Source organism: Mandrillus leucophaeus, unplaced genomic scaffold (assembly GCF_000951045.1).
Source record: "Mandrillus leucophaeus isolate KB7577 unplaced genomic scaffold, Mleu.le_1.0 Scaffold299, whole genome shotgun sequence".
Taxonomy (NCBI): Eukaryota; Metazoa; Chordata; class Mammalia; order Primates; family Cercopithecidae; genus Mandrillus; species Mandrillus leucophaeus.
In genome coordinates this window covers 2667174-2673021 of record NW_012103131.1, presented here as the reverse complement: position 1 = coordinate 2673021, position 5848 = coordinate 2667174, and the positions used below count along the sequence as shown (strand labels likewise).

The window sequence follows — 5848 nt, the reverse complement described above, 5'->3', positions numbered from 1 at the left end:
CATACCTCATATGATTGTTATGAAGATGAATTGAAATTATACGTGGCAAGGGCTGGAGCAGTTCCTGGTGCATGGTGCTTACTAAACGTCTACATTGACTATGATGATGGTGTAAGAATTGAGAAGCCCTTTGGCATGATCTCGTTTGATTTGCTTATTTTTACAGAGGAAGGGAAGGAGGCCCAGAGAGGGGTGTGACCTATCTCAAAACACATGGTCGGAAAAAAGGCACAGTCAAGAAAAAAACCCAGCTTCCAGTCTGTACATACAACAGAGCTTCTCAGCAGTGGCATGCATGTTTATATTTTGCCTGGAAAGTTCCCTGGGCAGCCCCATTGGATTGCAGACACAGGAGGAGCAACGACCTCAGAAGCTGGTTTGTGCTGTGCGTGCAGTGTCCATTCAGTAAACGTTCTTGCGTGAATTTGTAAAACTTAGATACCATTGCCTGGCGGACCAGGAGCTCTTTGAGGGCAAAGCCTGTGCCTGATTATTCTTTGTTTCTCTAGTGCCTGGCATAGGAGACTGGCATAAATTAAGTGCTTAATAAATATTTTATACGTATTAATAATTAACATCTGAGGCTATTTATAAATAACTCTGTGGGAAAAGCCCAGTTGGGATTATGGCCTATATCAGAGGTTAAATTCTCAGCCCACTTACAAACAGCTATGTCAAAACATGGCTGCAATCCACCCAAGACATTCTTTATAATGACATAATAGTGTAAATGCCATTTAGGGCGACATGTGAACTGATCCCAGAGGTACAAATTATCCCTTGCTCATTCTGCCAGTTTATCCAAGGAAAATCAAGCCCTGGTTGTTATGCATTTTATTTTAAATAAATTCCACTTTCCATCTGCAGTGGGTAGAATTGTGTTCTCCCAAATCATATGTCAAGTCCTAATCCCTGGTACCTGCGAATTTGACCTTATTTGGAAATAGGGTGTTTGCAGATGTCATCAAGTTAAGATGTCCAGTGACTGATCCTTCCAGAGGGAGGAAACAGATATAGACACAGACACAGAGGGAGAAGGCCGCCCGAGGACAAAGGAGAGGCTGGGAATAAGCAGGACGGACGGCAACCATCAGAAGTTTGGTAGAGGCCAGAGAAGGGCCTCCCTGCTGAAGCTTTTCAAGAGAACACGGCTCTGCGGACACCTTGATTTCAGATTTCTGGCTTCCAGAACTCTCTCCAGAGAGAATACATTTCTGTCTTTTTTTTTTTTTCTTGTGACAGAGTCTTGCTCTGTCTCCCAGGCTAGAGGGCAGTGGCGCGATCTTGGCTCACTGCAGCCTCCGCCTCCAAGGTTCAAGCGATTCTCCTGCCTCAGTCTCCTGAGTAGCTGGGACTATGGGGCCGCACCACCACACCTGGCTAATTTTTATATTTTTAGTAGAGATGGGGTTTCACCATGTTAGCCAGGATGGTCTCAATCTCCTGAAGCCGTGATCCACCCGCCTCGGCCTCCCAAAGTGCTGGGATTACAGGCGTGAGCCACTGCGCCTGGCCGATATTTCTGTCGTTTTTAAGCTACCCAGTTTGTGGTGATTTGTTCCGGCAGCCCTAGCAAAGGAATACACTGTCCCTGTCATACTTGATCTTGCATTTCATGTCCATTTCTGCTGCAGGGAAAACTCTGGATAGGTGAGATGGGAAGTTACACCAACACCGGCAACCACATACCGAGCTCCTGCCATGTGCCAGGCTCGGAACCGGATGTTTACATAATCTATCTCACTGACTCCCGTCAACAATCCTATGAGCTAAGGCTCACTATATCCTAAGGCTCACTATATCCTAAGGCTCACTATATCCTAAGGCTCACTGATTTGCCCAGCACATATTCATCTAACACCCGCCGCTGTGACTGTCTTAGCATGGAATCCCCCCAAAGCAGAAGTAGACAAGGAACATCTTGAGTGCAGGTGGTTTCTGTAGGAGGTGATCCCAGGAAGCAGGCGTGGTGGGTATAGGCAGGTGACTGTGGACATCAAGGGCTTTGTTATGATGGGAGGTCTGAGAAGTGACCAGAATACATCCCAGAACTGTCTTTCCAAAGAGCAGGAGCCCACGGCATTTACCCACCAGCTCCTGCCCCCACCGATGACATTTGCTTCTGGGGTTCCCCACCACTACGCATCTCCCCACACTTCGGGACTCTACTTCGGTGCAGTGGGCGGGATACTTCAGTGCAGTGTTGGAGGAGGCTCGGAGCAGAATGCGGAAAGTTGTGCTGCCCGTGCTGAAGGTGTTTGCTGTTGGTAGGATGGGAGTCTGAGCTTGCACCCGACCATTCACCACATCTGCTGCTAAAATCAGAGGTGGGTCAGAGAGATGTGGTGGGGGTGGGACTGGCTACATGATCTTCGGGGTCCAGTGCAAAATGAAAACGCAGGGCCTCTTGTGCAAAATTACTAAGAATTTCAAGATGTCAGCTGCAGAGCTGAAGAGCACAGGGCTCTTCTAAGTGTAGGGTCCTGTGCAGCTGCACAGATTGCAGCTCCCGAAGCCCTGGGTGCGAGCTCAGGGGCATCTTCTCTAAGCACGTTCCGTGTGCCAAGCATCCTGCAGAATGCTTTACACACACAGTAAATGGTAGTTATTTGTACTGTGCCTTATAACAATCACACTAATTAGTCCGCTTCGGGGGGAATGAATTTAGGCAAATGCATATTACTTCCTCGCTGAGGAGTCCCTAAATCCACGCTAGGACTATCACTCCATAGCTGAGAACTACCTTGAGCCTAAACCAGACAACTTTCAATCTTGTGCAAAGAAGTTTAGCCAGACCTTGAGCGCTGCATAAACACGTTGTTATGGTTTTCCTGATTACCATCTCTAACATCAGAGCAGCACAAATCTCTGGCTTGGCTGATACTTAACATGAACACAGGTTCCCCTGCCTTACTCAGTACAATTCTGCCAAAATGCCAGATATGTTATAATTATTTTCTTTCATCAAGAAACCATTCATATGAAATTTGAAAATGATTTGTCAGATCGTTGGGTGTACACTTTGATAGCTTTAAGAACAGTAATTTCTATAGTCCCAGAGAACTGCAGACCTGTCCCTGATCCAGGTCCCTGGTACTTGAATTACTTGGCTCTAAGATGGGTCCACTCACAGGTTCCAAAGACAATCAGGAAGATGGCCCGATGTTGCTAAGAGAGGAGAGCAGATCCTGTGAAAACCAAATGCTACATGTGAAGCTGAATTGGATGCTGGGCTGAGAAAGAAATCTACAAAAGACATTCTGAGACAATTGGGGATGTTTGAATATGGTCTGAGGATTAGCCAGTGGCTCTGCAATCTACCTATAATGAAGGAACAGTTTTTGTTTTTGTTTTTTAGTGTGTCTCAGAGTGACACTTTTGTAAAACATAAGAAAAGTGACTTATTAGGAAGAAGTGAAAAAATACACAAAATGCCAGTCCAGATTTTTTATTATTAGATTTAACAGATCTAAAAGTACTCTGTCAGATTGCTATAAAAGTTTCTAAAAGCTTGCTCCATTTTAGAATTCAGCTTGTTGTTGACCTGTGAAAAACAGTCCACAGGTTGGCCGCAGTATGCTGACCACACACTGAACATTACTGAATTTACAGCCCTGGCATTAATACATATCGTTAATTTTCATAATTGTGGCTAAAGACATTAGAGTTTTGTAAAAGGTCTTTCTTTTTAAGAGATAAAAATGCTGAAGTGTTAAGGAGTGAAACACCAAGATGTCTGCAACTTACTTTTAGATGGTTCAGGAATAAAAGTATCTATGTGTATACAGTGAACAAAAAAACAGCTAATGACACTGTGACCCAATATGAAAAAATGGTTCACATAGGTGGTAGGCGTATGAGTGAGCATGATTGCACTCTTCAAATTGACTTTTCTGTAGATTTGGACCATCTTGAAATGAACAGTCAATTCCCTGACTTCAGTGAGCCTGTCCTCCCAGGGGACCTCTGCACTTAAAAAACAAACAAACAAAAACCATCCATGCTCTTCCCTGAAAAATCTACAAACAAGGGCCCCTGTGTGTCAGGTTACCTGGCCAGCCACTGCTTTATTTCTTCCTGGCACAAATTAGATGTGAGAAGCAGCCTCCAGAGATGCACAGGCCAGGGGGCCGGGTGCCCGCACCTGTCTACAGCCCAGATAGCAGTTGGAGGCAAAACAGCAGAGCCAGGGAAAATCTGGGAAGCCCAGAGACCTGCAGTTTCAACCTGGTCTCCAGCCTACCTGCTGGAGTGACCCAGCCTCACAGCCTCAGTGAGTTCTTCTCTGAAGTGCAAGGGCCACTCCAACCAACATGAAACAATGATGCTTTCCAGAGGCAAGTAAGGGCACCATGAATGGTGTCTAATCAAACCTGACATGGGCTCCCCTGGTCAGCTGACCAGATAACCAGGGGCCCTCTTTGAATATTTGTAGATATTCGGGGAAAAGCATGGGCACTTTTTTTTTTTTTTTTAAGTAGAGAGTTCCCTGGGGAAGACAGGCTCACTGAAGTCAGCTCTGTTAATTAGGGTATTTTGCAGGTGCCAAAACTGTAGGTGATATGAGGAGCTTTGTTGTTGTTCTTGTTGTTGTTTTAACTTTCAAAAAAGCTTTTATAGTAGTAAACATAAAATTTACCATTGTCTTACCATCGTAAGCATTTAAGTGTACAGTTCGGTGGCATGAAGGACATTTACCATCTGTGCAACCACCGTCACCATCTACCATCTATCTCCTGTTTTGTTTTTTTGGGGTTTTTTTTGAGACGGAATCTCACTCTGTCCAGTTCAAGCAATTCTCCTGCCTCAGTCTCCCAAGTAGCTGGAACTACAGGTGTGCACCACCACGCCCAGCTAATTTTTCTTTTTCTTTTTTCTTTTTTTTTGTATTTTTAGTACAGACGGGGTTTCACCATGTTGGCCAGGCTGGTCTGGAACTCCTGGCCTCAAGTGATCCACCCACCTCAGCCTCCCAAAGTGCGGGGATAACAGGCATGAGCCACCACGCCTGGCCATCACCTCCTGAACTTTTGCATCTTCCCAAACTACAACTCTGTACCCATTAAACAATAACTCCTCATTGCCCCCTCCCGGCCCCTGGCAAACGCCATTCTACTCTTACACTTCTTCAGACTCAGTTTCTTCTTTCATTTAGTAAAAGAGGGTCCATTGCTGACTAACGGGATTGTTTTCTGTATGTGGAGGCCTTCTTACCAACATGTGATTGAGTTTATTGTAGAGAAAGGTAATCGGAAATGGGATTGTTCAAAGAAATGAGATGGAGACAAAACTGGATGAGGGTTTCATACTGAGTGTCCCATCCGCAGGCCTCAGCAGTCCTGCCACCCATCTGCCCGATTCTTTCGCATCAAGAAGTTATCTTGCGAGCCATTTCCATGCTGTAGATCTGCTGGGCCTCTCATGGCTTTCCCTCTGTCGCCGGTGGCATGGCTTCTCATAACACCGCCGACGCCTAATGTCCTCAACGAGCCCTTCCATAGTTAGGATTCTGTTTAGGGTCCTGTATGCACTTTCCACGTTCCCTTCCTGTGCCATCACAGTCCTGGCAATGACCTTCAGATGTTTGGCCATGACTTTGGATTTAAGTCTTTACTCTGGAGAGCCTGGCGCACTCAGTACCTAGTGGACCCTGGGATCAGGAGCTTTTGACCATGAAGCTAATTCTGGTTGGAGCTGAATCATTTCCTACGATAATGGAGCTCTTTCTTCCATGTGCAGCAGCTGCCGGGAGGCTGCCATTCCATCTCTGTCCCATGCTTGGTCATTCGCAGCAGTAATCCCATCGTGGCCTCACTACTGGTCCCACTGAGTCAGTAGCCTGTGTGAC

The 5848-nt window shown here is 45.8% G+C and overlaps 1 pseudogene; it reads right to left on the bottom strand.

Annotated features, from left to right (window-relative positions):
* Positions 1-5330: 5330 nt before the first annotated feature.
* Positions 5331-5609, bottom strand: LOC105544158 (annotated as a pseudogene).
* Between the last annotated feature and the right edge of the window lie 239 nt (positions 5610-5848).